The sequence below is a fragment of the Phocoena phocoena genome, chromosome 10 (assembly GCF_963924675.1).
Source record: "Phocoena phocoena chromosome 10, mPhoPho1.1, whole genome shotgun sequence".
Taxonomy (NCBI): Eukaryota; Metazoa; Chordata; class Mammalia; order Artiodactyla; family Phocoenidae; genus Phocoena; species Phocoena phocoena.
This window is the reverse complement of record NC_089228.1, coordinates 33,266,514-33,288,181: the sequence shown is the minus strand read 5'-3', so window position 1 is coordinate 33,288,181 and position 21,668 is coordinate 33,266,514. Positions and strand designations below refer to the sequence as shown.

Sequence of the window (21,668 nt, the reverse complement as noted above, 5' to 3'; positions counted from 1 at the left end):
ATCTGATAAAAAATGAGTCGAGTCCTGTCCTTCTGTGGAACGTGCGTGAATGGTGGTATGGTGGAAGGTAGGGGGGTTCTTTAGAGAAAGCCAGAGCCTTGCTTAACCATGAATTTTGGAAGGAATTACAGAGCTTTCTACACACTGAACCCAATGTCATGAAAATTATTCAAATGCCTTCTTGGTGCCAAGGTCCATGCCCATTGAGTTCATTCCTGAGGGGCAAGAGAGTCCAGTCTCTGGTTCTTCATGCTAGAGTCTGGCCTCACGATTAATTCCACGTGTGTGACTGTGAGTGTAGGCGTGTGCATAAGGCTCTCCTGCTGCTGCTGCTGCTGCTGATTGTAAATAACCATATTTATAATTTTGTCATACTTACTACGAGCCAGGCGCTGTGCCAGGTATTTTACATAAATGTTTAATTAAGCCTTCCCAGTAAGTCTGTTACATTGGATAAGTACTATTATTATTCCCATTTTATGGATGAATAAACTGAGGCTTAGAAAGATAAAAGTCATCTGAACCAAAATTTATACACTCCAAAGTCTTGACCAATACCTGCCTACCATTCTGAATGTCTGTCGCTAAGCTAGAGTCTGAGGGAATGTTGCTCCAGGTTTGGGCTGTGGCTGGATTGGAGGGTGAGTTGAATGAGCCCTACCCAAGGACAACAACGGCAGCATCTCCCTCAAGATGGTGAATAATGAAAAATGCCCGTGGCCTGTATCCAAAAGGAAAGATCTACTCAGTTCTTAGAAAGGTCACTCCCAGGAGAAAATATAATGCTTTGAGTCCTTGTCCTAGATATGTATGAATGCAACATGACCTGTGGGGTCAGACACAACTTGGTTTTAATACTACCTCCCTTAATTACAATCTTGACCTGAGGCAAGGTACTCAAGTGTCCTTGAGCATCAATTTCTTCATCTGTAAAATGGAGATAAGAATAGTACATGTCTATTAATACCCAGTAGGGCTGTTATGAGACATCTGTTAGATAAAGCCCAGTGCTTGATTGCTAAAAAAATCACTTCTATTTTTATTGTTGTTAGCCAAGCTCAGCCATCTCCATTCAAATACAGGGCCTGACTTGGCATCTTAATTATTTCTTACATGAATATTTCACTATTAACTTTATATGCATTTTACCTCATATAAGATCTTTTACTCACTAATATTTCATTTTATTTTAAATGAGAAATAGGAACAAGAGAGATAAGAAACATTCCTCTCTCCAGTAAATCTACAAAGACCCCAAACAGATATCTATTAATCCTAAGAACTCACTGGAGATTTACCAGTCCACATTGACAATACTACCCCTACAGGCTCAAAAGAGTCTCAACATCAAATATTCAAGACGAGAGCACGGCTCAAGCCCAAAGAAGTCTCATGGTAGTTTCTGAAACACAGAGGCTTTCTGATTCCTAGGACCTTTTAGTACCTATGATAAGAAAGCTATGTCTGAAAGAGACCTCTCCAACCCTGGGAGATCTTTGATGTTGACCCAGCCCCCAGTATTATTGACTACGACGCCAAGAGCACATTCATTCTTGCAATCCTTTCATTATGTGAACCACACAAAATAAGCCAGCACTTCCAGAACCTTCTGTATTAAACTTCCTGGAAGAAGGGAGAAGAGAGGCCTCTTAACTAAGACCCAGTTAAATCCATTTTCTTCAAATACTGTTTAGGTCAAGTCTTACTACCTCCCGTCTCTTAACAGAAAGTCAAGGAGAATGTGGCAGGGGTTAGGTCAGTTCCAGCTGGGATGAAGAGCCATGTCTGCCTTAAAAGATGGTCCAGAATCTCCACTGACAGTCTCACAGTGCCTTAAACACTGGGCAGCAGGAGACACTCCTCCACAAGTATCTTGAGTCCAGGCCACGTGCTAGGAAGGGGCCCATGAAATCTCCTCTGTTTCTCCCCAGCACGATCATTAGCTACAGTGGGAGGACAGGAGACAATTCAAAGCAAACAAAAAGCAACACAAAGGTATTTTGATCCTTTTGTCCTGTGAATTTTTATCTTCGAGGTTATTTCCCTTAAGAATTCAGTCTCCTTCCTCAATTCTCATCTAGAAATACCAAGCCCATCAAGTAGTTAGGATGATATAGAGACAGGAGCAACGGCTAAGTCCCTTTGGGCACCATATCAATTCCGCAGCTGAGGAGTTGGCCAAAGGCCTTAAACATACCCTTCCTCTTCCCTGGGCCTTGGTTTCCCAGAATCAAACATATATAGGCTGGAGTAAACGGCCATGAAAGTTAGCTCTGTTCAGTTCTGAGGCCTGAAGTTTCCATTTTCATTTTTGTTTTGTTTTTAAATAAATTAATTTATTACAGAATAACATGCATACGGAAAACTTCACACATCATAAATGTACAACTCCACGCATTTCACAAAGTGATCATACGTGTGTATCCAGTGCCCATCCCAAGAAACAGAACATAACCAGCACTCAAAAGCCTTCTTGTGCACTCCCTCAGTCACTTCCTAACAGGGGTAATCACTGTCATGAGTTCTAACACCATAGATTTGTTGTGCTTATTTGGACTTTATGGGATCATATGTTCTTTTCTCCTTTGTGCCTGGCTTCTTTCACTCAACATGTTGGTAAGATTTATCTTTGTCGTGGAGGTTACAATAGTTCATTGTCATTGCTCTAGAATATAACACTAGCCTTAGGTGTAATATTTGTGGTTTATACTAGATGTCTCCAATTTTGTCCTGTAACTTATGACCCACCATGATTGTCCTGCAAACAGAAGTAGAAAAACAGAAGAACCCACTTGAACTGCCTAAGAGAGTCTTTGTTAACTGCATCTTGGGGCCATGGATGCTATGCTCTTTCCAAATCCACAGGAGCCTTATGGTCAGAGAAGCTGAAAACAAAGTGTCAACAGCACCAAACTTACTTGAGCAGTACATTTTGTACTTACTACTATTCCGTAAGATTTATACAGGTTAGACCTGAGGCCCCTTAGGTGTTTCTAAGCCAAAAAGACGACACTGATGCATAGAGAAATTATAGAGACACTGACGATAAGCCTAACATACAACTTAGTTTAAAGAAAAAACATTCAGTATAAATGAAAGAAAATAATTTATGTGTAAGAAGAAAGAAAAAGGCATTGTGCAGGGTTATGTCAGGTAAAATTGCTATCATTTTTTCAAACAATTAGTCTGAGAAGAACTCACAAGGAACACTGGAAAAGAAAGGTACAGGGTTGTAATCTCGGGATAATAAACTGGATAGAGTTAAAAAAATTTAGCCACATTTTTGAAAAAGGAAATAAAACCTTTCCTATTTAAGCAAATGATCAAACATAGAGGGTCATGAGGTTACTGGTGATGCAAAAAGGCAAGAGAAGTTCCAGAGCCATCATCCATATCCCTTGACAAGGCCAAGAGACCTTTTGGCATCAATATTTGATTTGGCAGCCAGCGTTGACACTGTTGGGACTCATCAGCCTGAAGAAAGGCTCTTCTATCGCCCAGATTTAAGGCAATGACTTAGCCTCACAAGCTTGGATTTTACCACAAAATACTCTGAACTGGGCTCCTAGTCTCCTACTGTGACTTCTTCCCTCCGTTCTCTGAAATGAAGCCTGAAAGATCTCCCCCAAATGCAAACTTAATCATGACATGCCTCCATTGAAAAGCCTTCCATGATTCTCTATTGCCCACTGGATAAAATCCAAATTCTCTATTGTGGCTTTCAGGGCTCTTGCGATCAACCTCTGTTTACCTTGCCCTGCCCATCTCTCACCATTCTCTAGCCATATGGAACTTCTTATAGCTCCCTTCACCTGGAACACTTTCCACCCCAGCGTTTGCCGGCCTCATTCTACTTATCTTACAGGTCTCAGGGAACTGCTGGCTTCTCTGGAAAGGTTTCCTTGACGGCCTTACGGTGCCCCTGCAGCCTCCCACAGCACAGTAATCACAAATTGCTGTCCGGTTCCCTGTGGCAGACGTTCTGGTCAGTGCCTCACTCTCACCCCCTCAGCATTCACAACCACAGAATTTGCCAACAGAGTCCTACTGTGGAAACCTGCAACACCACCTGAAGGCTTCTTCTCAGCCTGCCCTGCACGTATAGGCCAGTATACCAAAAGCTCATGCTCCTGGAAGCGTCCCTCAGCTAAGGGTGGAATAAAGATGGAGAGTGACTATCTCAACTTTCTCCTCCTCCGGATAAGTTACTTGTTCCTAAATCCTTGCCTGAAGGCCTGTTTCTGGGGAAACCCAACCTGAGACACTGGCCCATCTCCCAGCCAGACTGTGAGCTCAGCAAAGCTAAGGACTGAGGTCTCTCGTTTGTCAGTGGGCATCCGCAGTGCCTGCCACATTCCTGGCACAGAGCAGATCAATGTTTTTTGACTAAATGGGATACAACACTCAATGAACACCTATTTCATTGTTGGTTTTCTATTTAAAGGAAAGATGGAGCCTAGCAAAGAGCACAGACTCTGGAGTCAAAAGACCTGGGTTCAATTTAAAAAATGAAATCCTCCACTTCTGATGAGTGGGACCTTGGGCGTGGGGGCATGGTGGGGGAAGGGGTACGACTACTGACTCTGCTCCTCTTCTGTCCAACAGGAGTCTTTAGGGGACTCAAAGAGAGCTTCTTAAAACTGGGGAGAGTTACACATATGTAAATTGTCCTTATTTTAGGCATTTATGTAATTCTTTGTGACTAAGTAGGGGAAAAGAGATTTTATCCTAGATACCATAAACACTTGTGGTGAGAAGAGGAAGTTGATGAAACTGGGGGCTGGGTAAACACTTAATTCCATTTGGAGAGTCTTTTAGACGTTGAAATCTCTGTTTTAATAAAGATGGTATTTATTAAGGAAATATGATCAAGGAAGTAAAATAGGCTTTGAAAAGTCTAGGAATAATTGCTAAATATAAATAGACATAAAAAGATATGCCTATATTCCTCTCTCTCAGACTTGTAATGCACCATATCAAGTACAAACACTCTCAGTATGGTTCTTACTTTGTTTTTCTCCTTTAACAGCTTCAAAATTCCTAAACACAAATGGAGAAATGTCTGAGATTTTTTTTCCAGATTAAGCTAAAATCAAGTGTCATCTGTGCCTTCACACTGCTGTTTTTATTTCGTGAGACATGCCAAACCCTATATTACCCAACCAGACCACAATTTTGAATATAGGACTTAATAAAAGAGTAAGAATCAACAATTAGAATATGGCCTAAAACAGTGAAATTCTTAGTTGTGGTCAATACCGAACATCAATATGGAATAAATTGAACATTTTTTGACATCTTTTAAATTTAAGGACCCAAAAATAACTGTTTTGTTTTCTGGAGAGAGGCAAAGCGAGGAGTAGTTCACAGGGAAAACTCGGATTCTTCATCATATTGATTAGCACTCCGTAAGGGTAAAAAGTATGTGAAAATTATTCCCACAGAGTTCTCAAAGTTAGTGCTTCCAGGGCTGGGCTTTCTCTTCAGACCCTCACCCACGACTGTGTATCTTATGTATCCATGCACATGGAGGACATAAAATACATGTCAAACAAAATAAAGCAAGTTATTAAGTACAACAAAACCCTAAATCTTGGTGGAAGTCAACAGATAAACAGACTATAACAGTAGAATAGTCTAAATACACAATGCATAATTCATGGCTAACCCAAGGCTGGGCTTGGGCAATATTTCACTGACTCCCCTTGCAGTTTTTGAGGTTAAGACTGGGCAAATTGCACTGCCTTTGCTAACTCAGCAAAACTCTGGACAATCAAAAAAGAAAATCCCATCTCTTCTAATAAGGGGAACAGGCAAGAAGGCAGAGGGTGGAGAGGGTGTTGTTTAGTTCTTGAAGCTAGACATTGAAAAGTTGTTGTGTACTAAGCTATCCACTATCTTTTTAATAGATAGTTTTATTGTGGACAAATGTTTACGTCTTCTTTAGGCTATTGTGCTCCTAAAATGAAGAGAGCTGACCAACCTCTTTCCCCACACTCCATCACCCGCCCCTGTGCTCAGTTCACAGTAGGCATCCAATAAACATTTGCTGAAGAAACTTCCTTTGATTTCCATTTGTTGTCCACTGGATGCAGCAATGAAGTGCACCCGTGAATATACAATGCCCAATAACAACAATAATGGAAACCTGAATAAAATTCAACATCTTCATGCAAATTGGAATCTTAGACAATTTCTCACATTTATCATTTCCCAAAATATAGGATGAACTAACAAATGAGTGTATATGATTTTCCCCAAAGCTGACAAGGCAAAACCAAGTCCTTGGCAGCTCTCCACTGGCCACAAATGAGGCTCTGTACTGCTAAGGACCACCAAGTCTTCCAGAGGCTAGAAAGCTGAATGGGTTGTGGGATACCATGTAGAGTGCATTGTCATTTTTGGCAATTAAGAAATAAGAGAGGAAAGGCAAGTGTCAAGTCATCACCAGCAAAAGTTCATGTCTTACTGGTACATGGGCAAACCATGCTTGGTAGTGCTACAAGTCTGAGCCTTGGGCAGTAAATGGATATGTCCACATAATAATAGAATTTAAAAGAATGCTGTGAACACAAAAAGGTGAGAACTACCCGATTAGCCTTTCTAAGCTAATGGATTTAACCAATCTTTAACATCTTCATTTGAGTACATTTCAGTTGATTGTTTGCTAATCAAAAACCCAGGTGAATAGTCCAATTACAGAATACCTGTGTCTTAGAGTGTCTATAGGACTGTTTTTGCCTAAGAGTGAGCAGAAAAGATACTGGGCCTGCCGTGAAGAAGGTTTCCTTCACGGTTTAAATGTGTAAAGGGGTAGTAGGAGACCAAAAAACTGTGTTTTGATTGTTATACAAGTCATGTTAGTTTGACATGTTGATTATATAAATATAATGATAAAATAATATTGTTAACAAAACATTAAAATGAAAAACAAGTAGAAAAGCCTAGATAAAGCAGAAATAATTTACACTTAATGTGATGAAAGGGCTAACACTATTCTTCCTGTGAATAACCATATAATTTAGGGTCTCTGTCTGCACTTAGCCAAATTACTGAAAACCTTACTACATCATTAATGAATAAAGAGAAAGGCAGACTAACAGAAGAACTTGAGTGCTAGCTTAGAACTTTCAAAACATTTAGAAGATGGTGGTGACTGGAAATCTTTTAATACGTGATATGCCCAAGCAAAAATCCATGGGGAAATGCCTAGGTATAGGAATAATTCCAGATCTCTGTAACATAGGCAAACAAATTAGAATGTCTCTCTATACCTTTGAAATATGTACTGAAAGCAAAACCATGTACCTTTTACAATATGGAAATAAAAAACAGTACTCTCATGTTATGGTACCAGCTTTTACTGGGGGTTGTTGCAGGAGACAGCTCTATGAAAACCACATCTGCATTTGCTGGAAAGGGCTGTTGAGGGCATTATCCATTATGTGGTTCAATATTCCTATAGAAAATCACACACAAGAAACTGTTTTTAATATCTGGTGCCAGGAAAATCTCTATCTCCAGGAGCTGGTCCATTTCCTCCTTTCTAATAACAAAAATGGTACAATTTATCCCATTTCCCTTTTTGCCCTGCCTGCCAGGGAGTTCAGGGCCAAACTTGATGACCAATCATAGTAATCAGAATGGACTTTGTGGTTAGCAGAGTTACTTCCTCCAGGTTTTCAAGGCTTTCATTTTCAATTTTTATTTTTTATTAATCATGGTGTGTGTGTGTGTGTGTGTGTGTGTGTGTGTGTGTGTGTATGCACACACTTGAAGACATGGGCTTTATTGTAACTTCAATTCCTATTTGGAAAATGATGAATTATGTTTACTGCATAAAAGTAAAAGATCCAGGAAGATGTAAAAATATGCTTTTTTTTAGTACAGATAGTTTTCGCACACATGTGTGTGAGCCTAAGTATCTTGTATTTCTCTCTGGGAACAACCACTTCTACATAAGTTAAGTGCTAGTCAGTGTTACACCCAGACAAGTTTTATTCTGTTTATGGATTATTTCTTTGACAAAGTTATATATTCTTATTTACAGTTGATGCCTTTCAGAGAATTAACACATAATTCTGCAAAACTGTGTTAAACTCACGGTTATCAATGAAGTCCTTAAAGCTGGCTCTCATGGTTTGGCTGAACTCACAGAATCACTGCACAGAATTCATTTATGTTACGTATACCAAATGTTTGAAATGGACCATCATGTCATTTTCACTTTGCTTCTATGTTTTCTTTTTTCTTAAGCAATACATATGAAATTAATGGTTGATTTGTTTCAAATGGTCTATTTTCCTGCCCTGAGTCTGTTCTATTAGCCAGCTTATATTTAAACATATTTTAGTCATATAGGTTTTTCCACTGACTAATAAGCAAAATACAGCTTTACAAAATCCCAAGAAAAGTACATTAACTTTCTTTCAAATTGTTGTTTTAAAAAAGTGTTCCACATTGAATTCCCAAGCTTGGGACAGACCGGAAAGATCCCATGAGTTTTTAAACCATATTCATTTCCCTGAGCATGGGGGCTCTGCCTCCTGGATGGTACAATGCATTCAGTCCTCCTGTCAGTTAGAATTTAGGAAGTCATTTCTCTTTAATGGTTGCCAGACCTCCTGGATAAGCTGGGGCACTTTGCTTTGCCCTGGATCTCCACTGAGAATGGAACCTTCCTACTTACTTTCCCTTTCACCACCATAAGAACACTGGGATCCTGCTGGCATAAAACTGTTTTGACCCCTGAATCATAAAGCTGTACCTTAACAGTGAGATTGTTTGCAATTAAGTAACCGATCCTTTTCCTATTTAACTTGAGTCAGTTCATTTGATACTAACACCAGGCTTCTGTAAGCCCACCTCTCCACCCCCCACCTCTTACTCCCTTGACAGGTCTCCAAGAGTATCTGGGCAACTTTGTTCTTCAACTCTGCACATAACAAGAAACCAAGAGGCCACAGAGGGACTGGAGATCAGCACAAGGCCTGGAATCAGACAGACCCACCTCAGATTGAATCTGGGGTCTGACACTTACTAGCTACACGACTTTGGGTAAGTTACTTTGGTGGAACCTAAGTCTCTTCATCTGTAAAAGGTAGATACTAGTAACAGTACCTGCCTCACAGGATTGTTTCATTCATTTGGCAAACAATTACCCAGAATACCTACTATTTGCCAGGAACTGTGCTGGGCTCTAGATACACAGTCAGAATATACATGGATCCTGCCCTCATAGAAAATACATAGTTACAAATTTCTGTCAGTGCTCTAAAACAAAATGACAGAATTCTTTGGCAAGTATCAATGAGAAGTGGAGGGAAATGGCTTTACAGAGGGAAATCAAGGAAATCCTCTTGAGCAGGAGGCATTAAGGTTATGATCTGAAGCTATAATGGAGGAAGCAGACACAGGGCATGTGGAAGGGCATTCCAGGAAGGGGAACTGCATGTGTAAAAGCCCTTAGCACGCAAAGCCTGGCTTTTCTGAGAAAGAAAGTAGACCACTGTGTCTTTGGTGGACTTGTAAGAAGGCAGAACCTTCAAAACAAAGTTGGTGAATATCAGTGAAGATTCAATATGCAAAACAAACAAACAAACAAAAAAACCAAAAATAACCCCCATGATCCAGAGTTTAGAATAGATCAGGTGTCAGTAAACTACAGCTCATGGGCCCACTGCCTATTTCTGTAATCAAAGTTCCAATGGAACACAGCCACATTCATTTGTTTATGTATTTCTATGGCTGCTTTCACACTACAACAGCAGAACTGAGTAGCTGCAACAGACCTGAAAGTCTAAAATATTTACTATCTGGTCCTTTAAGAAAAAGGTTGCCAACTCTGAGACAGAGTAATCCTCAATAAATGTTTAAATATAACAACAACAACAAAGTAAGCCCAGACTGTATGATTCCACTATATGACATTCTAGAAAAGGAAAAATTATGAAGACAGTGAAAAGATCAGTGGTTGCCAAGGGTTAGGAAGAGCTAGGAATGAATAGGCTGAGCACAGAGGATTTTAGGACAGTGCAACTACTCAGTACGATACTCTAATGGTAGATATATGTCGTTATAAATTTGTCCAAGCCCAAAGTGTGTACAATACCAAGAATGGACCCTAAGGTAAACTACGGACTCTGTGTGATCATGATGTGTCAATGTAAGTTCATCAGCTGTAGCAAATGTAGAACTCTGGTGGGAGGTATTGATAATGGAGGAAGCTATTCATGTGTGAGGGCAGGGAGTATACGGAAATTTTCTGTACCTTTCACTCAATTTCGCTGTAAACCTAAAACTGCTCTAAAAAGAAAAGCCTATTTTTTTTAAGTAATATGATCTTCAGAAGCAACACTTAATTGCTACAAAAAAGTGGGGGGAGGGGGAGGTAATTTCCTCTGTAATTCAGGCCCAAACCTACTTTTTCTTGGATTCCACATAAAATACAGCAACTCAAATAAAGTCTCCTCTGAATATCAAGATGTGAATAAATGTAAATTTTAAGTAAAAAAAAAAAAAGAAAAAATGGTAAACCATCTTGCATATCCTTGGTAATCCGTAATGGGATTTCACTTGAAAATCTTAGGGAGATGGGTTAAACTGAAAATCCTGGAAAACCTACAATGCAGCAATATTGTAAAATTAAGATTGACAGACAAAATATTTAAAGATTTTTTAGAAATTATTTCTATTGATAGTGTGTGCACATTGGGCATATGAAATAAGAAACTTCTGCTTCCAGCATCATGGCTGACTATGATGCTATGAAGGGCCCTTTCAAAACATAATTTTTATTGCATTGTTGGGCTCATGGGAAGTAAGGAAAACCTCTAAAGGACTAAAATAAACAAACAAAACTCCAAAACTGAGCTGAAACCAGAATAGTGTGCTGAAAGCCCACATAAATAGCAGGGGTTGCTCTGAGAGCAAATAGCAAGGTCACCTGTACAACTGAGAGACTAATCCAGTGGCAAGTTGGAGGGGCTTAACCTGAAAGCCCTGATTAAACCAGGATTATTAAAAGAACTAAGTGGTCCTAGATTAGTAGCAGCCCTTGCTCCCAGAAGAGGCCAAAACAAATTTTCTCTGGAGAAAAGAATCTCTATTTTAGTCACTTATGGCTCCCACTAATATTTGCCATTTATAAATCCACAAAGATTACCAAGCATAAAAGGAAACTAATCATCAACGAGGGAAAGACAGTAGAATTACCTGAGAATAAGTGTGAATTTACATATACATACATAATGGCTTCAGATATTGTAATTATTAACTATAGACTATAAAATAGCTGTTTATAAAATGCTTAAATAAATAAAAGAATTAAATAAAAAAAGCATGCAAAAAGAAACTAGGAAGATTTGGAAAATCCAAACTAAACTCTGGACTTTGGAGGACAAAAAAATATAATTGTTAATCTAAAAAACTCAATGATGAGCTAGTTTGCAAGGCAGAAATACAGACACAGATGTAGAGAATAAATGTATGGCCACCAAGAGGGGAAAGCAGGGTATGGGAGGGGTGGGATGAATTGGGAGATTGGGATTGACATATATACACTAATATGTATAAAATAGATAACTAATAAGAACCTGCTGTATAAAAAATAAATTAAATTAAATTAAAAAAACACTCAATGATATGCTGAGAAACAACAAAAACAAAAAAACCTCAATGAATGGGTTTAGTCACAGATTAGAGAGTACTGAAGAGAGAATGGTTGAACTGGAAGGAATAAATAGAGAAATAACCCAGAATACAGCTCAGAGAGACTAGAAGAGGGAAAGTGAGTCTGGGATGTTAAGCAGTATGGAGGACAGACACACATGTAATTAGAGTCCCATAAAGAGAGACACAAATGGTAGGTGATATGTGAAGAGAGAACAGCTGAGAACTATACAGAATGGGTGAAAGATATGAATTCACACATATAGGAAGCAGAATAAATAAAATAAAATTTACATCCGTACATTGTAGCAAGAGTAAAAACAATCACAGAGGAAAGCTAGTCACTCATAATTAGCCAGATAGCACACGTTTCCAGAGCAACAGCAGAACCTTGAAGTTAGTGAAACAATATATGGTTGAGAGAAAACAACTTTCTACCTGAAACCAGTTGATTCAAGAATGAGGGTGAAATAAAAACATTTTCAGAGAAACAAAAATTGAAGAGTTTATCACCAACAGATCTACACCAAAAGAACTTCTAAAAGTATAAAGAATTATAAGCCAAGGGGGGGACCTTCAAGATGGCGGAGGAGTAAGATGTGGAGATCGCCTTCCTCCCCACAAATACATCAGAAATCCATCTACATGTGGAACAACTCCTACAGAACACCTACTGAACGCTGGCAGAAGACCTCAGACTTCCCAAAAGGCAAGAAACTACCCACATAACTGGGTAGGGCAAAAGAAAAAAGGAAAAAGAGAGACAGAAGAGTAGGGATGGGACCTGCACCTCTGGGAGGGAGCTGTGAAGGAGGAAAAGTTTCCACACACTAGGAAGCCCCTTCACTGGTGGAGACGGGGGGTGGTGGTGGGGAAGCTTCACAGCCACGGAGAAGAGCACAGCAACAGGGGTGCGGAGGGCAAAGTGGAGAGATTCCTGCACAGAGGATTGGTGCCGACCAGCACTCACCAGCCTGAGAGGCTTGTCTGCTCATCCACCGGGGACAGTGGGGGCTGGGAGCTGAGGCTCCAGCTTCGGAGGTCAGATCCCAGGGAGAGGGATCTGAACACAGCCTGAAGGGGGCCAGTGCGCCACAGCTAGCCGGGAGGGAGTCCAGGAAAAAGTCTGCAACTGCCTAAGAGGCAAGAGACCATTGTTTCGGAGTGCGTAAGGGGAGGGGATTCAGAGCACCGCCTAAATGAGCTCTAGAGATGGGTGTGAGCCGCGGCTATCAGCGTGGACACCAGAGATGGGCATGAAACGCTAAGGCTGCTGCTGCAGCCACCAAGAAACCTGTGTGCAAGCACAGGTCACTATCCACACCACCCCACCCAGAAGCCTGTGCAGCCCGCCACTGCCAGGGTCCCATGATCCAGGGACAACTTCCCCGCGAGAACAGACAGTGTGCCTCAGGCTGTTGTAACATCACGCTGGCCTCTGCCGCTGCAGGCTCACCCCACATTCCGTACCCCTCCCTCACCCCGGCCTGAGTGAGCCAGAGTCCCCTAATCAGCTGCTACTTCAACCCCGTCCTGTCTGAGTGAAGAACAGACTCCCTCCGGCGACCTACACGCAGAGGCAGGGCCAAATCCAAAGCTGAACCCTGGGAGCTGTGCGTACAAAGAAGAGAAAGGGAAATCTCTCCCAGCACCCTCAGGAGCAGAGGATTAAATCTCCACAATCAACTTGATGTACGCTGCATCTCTGGAATACCTGAATAGAAAATGAATCATCCCAAAATTGAGGCAGTGGATATTGGGAGCAACTGTAGACTGGGGTCTAGCTTTCTGCATCTAGTTTGTTTCTGGTTTTATGTTTATCTTAGTTTAGTATTTAGAGTTTATTATCATTGGGAGATTTGTTTATTGATTTGGTGGTTCTTTTCCATTTTTTTTCCTTTTTATATATAGATATATATATATATTTTTTCCTTTTTCTCTTTTTGTGAGTGTGTATGTGTATGCTTCTTTGTGGGTTTGTCTGTATAGCTTTGTTTTTACCACTTGTCTCAGGGTTCTGTCTGTCCGGTTTTTTTTTTCTTATTATTATAGTTTTTAGCACTTGCTATCATTGGTGGATTTGTTTTTTGGTTTGGTTGCTCCCTTCTTTCTTTTTCTAATTACTTTCATTTTTTTATTTTAAATAATTTTTTATTTTAATAACTTTACTTTATTTTATTTTATGTTTCTTTCTTTCTTTTTTATCCCTTTTTTTCTGAGCTGTGTGCCTGACAGGGACTTGGTGCTCTGATTGGGTGTCAGGCCTGTGTCTCTGACGTGGGAGTGCCAAGTTCAGGACACTGGTCCATCAGAGACCTCCTGGCTCCATGTAATATCAAATGGTGAAAGCTCTCTCAGAGATCTCCGTCTCAACACTAAGATCCAGTTCCACTCAACAACCAGCAAACTACAGTGCTGGACATCCTATGCCAAACAACTAGCAAGACAGGAACACAACTCCACCCATTACCAGAGAGGCTGCCTAAAATCATAATAAGGTCACAGACACCCCAAAACACACCACTGGACACAGTCCTACCCACCAGAAAGACAAGATCCAGCCTCATCTATCAGAACACAGGCACCAGTCCCCTCCACCAGGAAGCCTACACGACCCACTGAACTAACCTTACCCACTGGGGGCAGACACCAAAAACAACGGAAACTACAATGAGATATCACTTCACACTGGTCAGAATGGCCAACATCAAAAAATCTAGAAACAGTAAATGCTGGAGAGGGTGTGGAGAAAAGGGAACACTCTTGCACTGTTGGTGGGAATGCAAATTGATAGAGCCACTATGGAGAACAGTATGGAGGTTCCTTAAAAAACTAAAAATAGAATTACCATACGGCCCAGCAATCCCACTACTGGGCATATACCCTGAGAAAACCATAATTGAAAAAGAGTCATGTACCAAAATGTTCATTGCAGCTCTATTTACAACAGCCAAGACATGGAAGCAAACTAAGTGTCCATCAACAGATGAAAGGATAAAGAAGTTGTGGCACATATATACAATGGAATATTACTCAGCCACAAAAAGAAATGAAATTGAGTTATTTGTAGTGAGGTGGATGGACCCAGGGTCTGTCATACAGAGTGAAGTAAGTCAGAAAGAGAAAAACAAATACTGTATGTTAACATGTATATATGGAATCTAAGGAAAAAAAAAGGTCATGAAGAACCTAGGGGTAAGACAGGAATAAAGACACAGACCTACTAGAGAATGGACTTGAGGATGTGGGGAGGGGGAAGGGTAAGCTGTGACAAAGTGAGAGAGTGGCATGGACATATAACACTACCAAACGTAAAATAGATAGCTAGTGGGAAGCAGCTGCATAGCACAGGGAGATCAGCTCAGTGGTTTGTGACCACCTAGAGTGGTGAGATAGGGAGGGTGGGAGGGAGGGAGACACAAGAGGGAAGAGATATGAGAACATATGTATATGTATAACTGATTCACTTTGTTATAAAGCAGAAACTAACACACCATTGTAAAGCAGTTATACTCCAATAAAGATGTTAAAAAATATATCTAGGGAATTCTCTGGTAGTACAGTGGTTAGGGCTTCATGCTTCCACTTCAGGGGGCACAGGTTAGATACCTGATCAGGGGACTAAGATCCTGCAAGCTGTGCGGCATGGCCAAAAAACTAAATAAATTAAAAAAATAAAAATACCTAATTTCTTTATTAAAAAAACAATTAAGAAAATGGTAATAGGAACATACATATCGATAACTACCTTAAATGTAAATGGATTAAATACTCCAACCAAAAGACAAAGACTGGCTGAATGGATACAAAAACAAGACCTGTATATATGCTCTCTACAAGAGACACACTTCAGACCTAGGGATGCATACAGACTGAAAGTGAGGGATGGAAAAACATATTCCATGCAATGGAAATGAAAAGAAATCTGGAGTAGCAATTCTCACATCGGAAAAAAATAGACTTTAAAATAAAGACTATTACAAGAGACAAAGAAAGACACTACACTCGGAGGCTTCCTAAGAGAGAGGGAGAAGGATGGCGGCAGTAATAATGGATCATCTGGGTGCATTATGGATGTAGAATCTGAGGGGGAAGCTGGTCTTGGGGAAGTCTACCATTCTCGAAGACAAAGTACAGCAAAGACAAGATGTGGTATTTGGCAAAACTGATACGAGGAATGTCCACTGACCAGGCTCTGGCTCAGCTGGAATTCAGTGACAAAAAAGGGGCCCAGATAATTAAAGAGGTTCTCTTAGAAGTACAAGACATGTCAGTGAGAGACCACACACAGTGTGGAATTCAGATCCAATTTATATATAGCTGAGTCCACCTCAGGGCGAGGCCAGTACCTGAAATGCATCCAGCACCACGGCAGAGGTTGCTTTGGAATTATGGAGAAGGTTTTTTGCCATTATTTTGTGAAGTTGGTGGAAGGCCCTCTACCTCCACCTGAGGCACCAAAGACAGCAGTCGCCCATGCCAAAGAGTATATCCAGGAGCTTCGCAACCAGACCATCATTCACACTCTATGATGGGGGTATTAAGACTCCACAGTGTACATATTTTACCATTTATTTCCTAAAACCAACAAAAATTAAAGACAGACGCTTCTTATGATTTGTCATTGAATTACTGAAATATGAAGTACAACTGCTAGTTTTACATGAATATTTATAAAGCTCTGCCCATCTCTCTTGAGCCTCTGGGTATATTTTTTGTATTGGCAACTAGGAAGGAGAAGTCAGCTTTAAATGTAGTGACACACTATATAATTCAGAAGGCTTTTTTGAGTGCTGTTTGAAGGCAATGTTAGCTTTCTAGCTTGTGCCCTGCAGGTGGCAGTTTTGATACTGGACTTGAGTAGAAAGTTATAGGATAAAAAAGCTTGTCCTTATTATTTCACTTGATTTCTCTCCTGGAACTGGGGGAGGGGGTGGTAGAGGGGAGCATCCCTGCACATTGTTTCAGTGTAGTATTTTAGGGCATTCTGTAGTTCAGTTTTTCCTTTCACTGTTGGCATAGGCCAGTGGACGACAGATTATATTTTCCTTTACTGTTTTAGTAGTAACTTGAAACTACAGGAGTTTATTAGATATATTAATCTAAAACTCCAAAAACCATTTAACTTAGAATGCTTTATTTTGCTTAAATAATGACTATTTTTATGTCTCTTACCAATAATGTTTGCTATTGCTTGGCTGTCTAGTTTAGGCTTGATTCATTTTTCAGAGTGAATTCAATTACGGAGAGAGGAATTGAACCAGTCTCAGCCTTGCACTCTAAAATAATTGATATGTTTAGGACATTCCACCTGAAAGTGGAAAAATACACTTTCTTCTCAAGTGCACATGGAACGTTCTCCAGAATAGACCACATCTTGGGTCACAAATCAAGCCTTGGAAAATTTAAGAAAACTGAAATCATATCAAGCATCTTTTCCGGCCACAACACCATGAGATTAGAAATGACTTACAAGACAAAAACAGTAAAAAACACAAATACATGGAGGCTAAACAGTGTGCTGCTAAATAACTAAGTGATCACTGAAGAAACCAAAGAGGAAATCAAAAAAATACCTAGAGACAAATGACAACAAAAACACAACAATCCAAAACCTATGGGACGCAGCAAAAGCAGTTCTAAGAGGGAAGTTCATAGCAATTCAAGCTCACCTCAAGAAACAAGAAAAATCTCAAATAAACCATGTAACCTTACACCTAAAGCAACTAGAAAAAGAAGAACAAAGAAAACCCAAAGCTAGCAGAAGGAAAGAAATCACAAAGATCAGAGCAGAAATAAATGAAATAGAAACAAAGAAAGCAATACCAAAGATCAATAAAACTAAAAGCTGGTTCATTGAGAAGATAAACAAAATCGACAAACCTTTAGCCAGATTCATCAAGAAAAAAAAGGGAGAGGATGCAAATCAATAGAATTAGAAATGAAAAAGAAGAAGTTACAACAGACACTGCAGAAATACAAAGCATCCTAAGAGACTACTACATCTCTATTCCAATAAAATGAACAACCTGGAAGAAATGGACAAATTTTTGGAAAACTACAACCTTCCAAGATTGAACCAGGAAGAATTAGAAAATATAAACAGACCAATCACAGGAATGAAATTGAAACTGCAATTAAAAATCTTCCAACAAACTAAAGTCCAGGACCAGATGGCTTCACAGGCGAACTCTATCAAACATTTAGAGAAGGGTTAACACTTATCCCTGTCAAACTCTTCCAAAAAATTACAGAGGGAAGAACACTCCCAAACTTGTTCTACAAGGCCACCATCACCCTGATACCCAAACCAGACAAAGATATCACAAAAAAGAAAATTATAGACCAATATCACTGATGAACATAGACGCAAAAATCCTCAACAAAATACTAGCAAACAGAACCCAACAACACATTAAAAGGATCATACACCATGATCAAGTGGGATTTATCCCAGGGATTCTTCAGTAAATGCAAAACAATCAGTGTGATACACCATATGAACAAATTAAAGAATAAAAACCATATGATCGTCTCAATAGATACAGAAGAAGCTTTTGACACAATTCAACACCCATTTATGATAAAAGTCTCCAGAAAGTGTGCATAGAGGGAACCTACCTCAACATAATAAAAACTATATACAACAAACGCACAGCAAATATCATTCTCAATGGTGAAAAACTGAAAGCATTTCCTCTAAGATCAGGAACAAGACAAGGATGTCCACTCTTGCCAACATGGTATTAGTAGTCCTAGCCACGGCAATCAGAGAAGAAAAAGAAATAAAACGAATACAAATTGGTAAAGAAGTAAAACTGTCACCGTTTGCCAGTGACATGATACTATACATAGAAAATCCTAAAGATGCCACCAGAAAACTACGAGAACTAATCAATGGCTTTGGTAAGGTTGCAGGATACAAAATTAATGCACAGGACTTCCCTGGTGGCGCAGTGGTTAAAAATCCGCCTGATGATGCAGGCGACATGGGTTTGAGCCCTGGTCCAGGAAGATCCCACAGGCCATGGAGCAACTAAGCCCATGTGCCACAACTACAAAGCCTGTGCTCCAGATTCCATGAGCCACAACTACTGAGCCTGTGTGCTACAACTACAGAAGCCCATGCGCCTGGAGCCTGTGCTCTGCTACAAGAGAAGCCACTGGAATGAGAAGCCCGCACACTGTAACGGAGAGTAGCCCCCGCTCACTGCAACTAGAGAAAGCCCATGCACAGCAATGAAGACCCAACACACCAGAAAATAAATCAAATAATGATAATAAATAAATAAAAATAAGGCAGTAGGTGGCACTCACTTCCCTCTTGTTAGCAGAAAATTGTTAGAGTGTTCAGCGCTACCTGGTTTTCGTTGATACACGTGTTTTCATTGACGAGAGGCACTCCGTCCATGGCCCTAGTCCAGTGTTTCTCAAAAGTTTATATGTAGAGGAAGAACTTGGGGTGCTTGCTTATTAATGCAGACTTCTGGGTTTTACCCCAGAGATTCTGATTCACTAGAAATCTGTTTTAAATAAGCACTTCCTGGTGATCCTATTGTAGGGGACTGCACTTTGAGAATACCCCTCTAGTCGAATGAAGAATGTATCTTTAGCACCATGTTTTAAGATGGCATTAATTATAGATACTATTTACTGGGACCACATTATTTTACATGCTCCCTGCTATATTTTACAAATAACTATCTCAGGGTCACACAGTTTGTAAATATTGGAGCTATGATTTAAACTCTAAGTTTAAGTACCTGGTTCTGCATCCCTAATGAATGTACAGGTATGTTTCTGGGCCTCCACAATTAACCTAATGTGTGGGTAAAAAGGCAAAGGGCTCAGTGGAATAAGGCACTGAGGTTTAGGGTAGATTCATTCTGGGTCCTAAGCTATTCTAGCATGGAATCATGGAAATAACACTGGAGTGGTCGAAGGCGAACTTCATTCTAGTCCTGGCATACTCATTAACCAGAAGAACACTCTGGGCAGGTCTCCTCCCTCCCTGGCCTCCATTTCATTCATCTAGAAGATAAGAGGCTCAGTGTTCTCTGTAGACCACCTTCTTCAGAATCACTTGAAGGACTTGTTAAAAGATCCAAATCCCTGGGCCCTACTCTAAGACGTAGTGAGTCAGGATCTGGTGTGGGAGACCAGGGGGTTTGCACTTGTAATGAATGCCCCAGTGATGTGTGGCTAGAGAATCACTGCATCAGAGGGTCTCTAGGTTCTCTTTCAGTGCAGGAAGTATACTGATCATAAGTTTAGCTCAATAAATGACCAAGTGGTGAACGTGCCCAGGTAAACAGGTGAAGAAATAGAATGTGACTGCAACCCTGAGTCTCCTTCATGCCCCCTGCCAGTCACTACCCACCTGTCTTCCCCAAAGGTAACCATCACCCCAACTGCTATCATATGATAGGTATTTTTTTAAAGGTTAGCTTTTGTTTTCTTTAACTCAACGTAATTTATTGGGCAACCATTATATGCCTGGTGCTGAGGATACAGGTAGTAAAAGAGGAATCGGCCCTTGCTTGTGGAGCTCACACTCTGCTGGGAAAGGCAGAGTAATTCAGTAAACCACTAATTACAAGTCTTCACTGTGCTGAGTGTTACGAAGCAGAGGGACATGGGCCTATGGCAGCAGACATCAGGGTGCGCTGGAAAATAGTCATTGGATTTTTGGGAAAGTTTATTTTCTTAAAGACACAGTGAGGGGAAAGGGTAAAATGGCAAATGTCATATGGATCAGTAAAGAGTTATGTTGTCAGAATGCTCACTTGGGTTTTGTTTTCAACTGTGTAAACATTAGGACCACTTCATCCTTCCAGAAGTATGATGTGGGATGTGGGATGTGTGATGTGGATGGGGAATATACTGTCTTTGGAGCTGACTCAGAGTTACCAAACTTTATGAGGCTCCAGCTAACCCTGAGGGGAAAGACATGCGAAGTGAGTATACTGCAAACACTGCAAAATAAAATGAATGTGTTTTTCTCTGTGGGGGGGAAAAAAAAAAAAAGAAGGACACTACATAATGATCAAGGGATCAATCGAAGAAGAAGACATAACAATTATAAATATTTATGAACCCAACATAGGAGTACCTCAATATATAAGGCAAATGCTAACAGCCATAAAAGGGGAAATTGACAGTAATACAACCATAGTAGGGGACTTTCACAACCCACTTTCAAAAATGGACAGATCACCCAAAATGAAAATAAATAAGGAAACACAAGCTTTAAATGATACATTAAACAAGATGGACTTAACTGATATTTATAGGACATTCCATCCCAAAACAACAGAATACACTTTCTTCTCAAGTGCTCATAGAACATTCTCCAGGATAGATCATATCTTGGGTCACAAATCAAGCCTTGGTAAATTTAAGAAAACTGAAATCATATCAAGTATATTTTCCAACCATAACGCTATGAAACTAGATATCAATTACAGGAAAAAATATGTAAAAAATACAAACACATGGAGGCTAAACAATACACTACTAAATAACCAAGAGATCACTGAAGAAATCAAATAGGAAATCAAAAAATACCTAAAAAGAAATGAAAATGAAAACACGATGACCCAAAACCTATGGGATGCAGAAAAAGCAGTTCTAAGAGGGAAGTTTATAGCAATACAATCTTACCTTAAGAAAAAGGAAACATCTCAAATAAACAACCTAAACTTACACCTAAAGCAATTAGAGAAAGAAAAACAAAACAAAAAAAAAACCAAAGTTAGCAGAAGGAAAGAAATCATAAAGATCAGATCAGAAATAAATGAAAAAGAAATGAAGGAAACAATAGCAAAGATCAATAAAACAAAAAGCTGGTTCTTGGAGAAGATAAACAAAACTGATAAACCATTAGTCAGACTCATCAAGAAAAAGGGAGAAGACTCAAATCATTAGAATTAGAAATGAAAAAGGAGAAGTAACAATTGACACTGCAGAAATACAAAGGATCATGAGCGATTACTACA

At 39.9% G+C, this 21,668-nt stretch overlaps 1 protein-coding gene and 1 pseudogene across 1 annotated transcript in view; one reads left to right on the top strand and one right to left on the bottom strand.

Moving 5' to 3' along the window:
- The window catches only part of ERC2 (ELKS/RAB6-interacting/CAST family member 2), a 736,860-nt gene that overhangs the window by 86,444 nt on the left and 628,748 nt on the right, over nucleotides 1-21,668 (bottom strand). The gene's annotated exons all lie outside the window — the stretch shown is intronic.
- LOC136130019 (large ribosomal subunit protein uL22m pseudogene) lies at nucleotides 15,706-16,202 on the top strand (annotated as a pseudogene).